Here is a 1,430-nt window from a genome sequence, read left to right on the forward strand (position 1 = left end):
CTTTCTGTAGACTCTAACTTAAAACCGAGTTGAATTCTTAATCTTTGTAACTCGTAAATACCATTTACACCCTTCCCCAATGATTGAAGACATCTTACCACATACCGTTTCTTGTCCGAGTTAACAATCGCTACTCCAAAACATCCAAGATATGAAGCTTTATTAACTAAATCTTGCACTGCTTGCTTGCTTTCAAATTCTTGACCTATTCCAGACCAATACCATCTTCCCACGGCTCTAAAAACTTTACACTACCAACTTCACAAATACCATTATCAATGTCATTTTCAAAATCATTGTCCTTGTTGTTATCAACACTCCTCTCCACATCTCGGATAACAACATTTTCCTGCACCACCAAAGTCCCTTGCGGTTCTTAAGGCTCTGCAAGTTACAAAGGGTCTTGCGGTTGCAAAGGTTCTTTCAGCATCAATGGCTCTTCCGACTCCAACTGCTCTTGCAACTACAAAGGTTCTTGTTGCTTCAAAGGCTCTTGCGACTCCAAAGGTTCTTTTGACTCTAAAGGCCCTCGCGGTTCTGCCTGTTCCTTGCCTCTACCATTTGAAATCAGTTCACCATAATTCGCACCAACTGAACTTCTTTTCTCTAATCTTGAAATTTTCTTCTGTAGTGTAACTATTTCCAGATCTTTGATGACTTCTACATGCAACACACTTCTACGTTGTTGTTGATCCATCGAGGTTAGATAAACATATAAATCTTCATCATCACAAATATATGTTGGTATTTTAGTAACCACGACCAATGGAATGTAACTTAATTTCAGCGCCTTCATAGGTTCATCTATCTCAATCTTTCGGCCAATCTTATCCACTAACATCGAATAGGTTATATCCTCTGCTGATGATATCCTAAACGGTATACCATACAAGCCACCTTCTCTTGGAATCCATTGATATTTTTCTCCGGTCTTTGTGTAATGTCCATCATGAAAATGTATGTTGATGGAAAGGTTGCTCATTGTTTCTTCCTGAAAAATTAGAACACAAAATGCAATAACAGTTGTACATTTAAGATTCCCAGTTGTACCAATTATACCAATTCTTACAGTTATACCATTTGTGACCCCAATACCTAAAATCCACTATGAATCATTATTCAACCTCAGTCCATTTAAATTAATAAATCAACCTACAAATACGACTATCAAATCTAACTGAAATCCCAGTTTCCAATACAACACACTAAAACCGACTAAAACATAGATGGATGGGGTTGTAAGAGAAGCAGATGTAAGCAAACTAGTATAGAAGGAGAACTCACATGTATGAAACTAATGTCGAATCGACGTTTGAGAAGAACAAAGACGTCGTTCTTGGGTTTAAAGCTTCGCTTTCAATGGGGTGAATGGTCGAGATGCCCGATGAAGACGATGGATGAGGGGGATGGGTGGACTCACTACAAGAAAA

Source organism: Camelina sativa, chromosome 4, assembly GCF_000633955.1.
Source record: "Camelina sativa cultivar DH55 chromosome 4, Cs, whole genome shotgun sequence".
Lineage (NCBI taxonomy): Eukaryota > Viridiplantae > Streptophyta > Magnoliopsida > Brassicales > Brassicaceae > Camelina > Camelina sativa.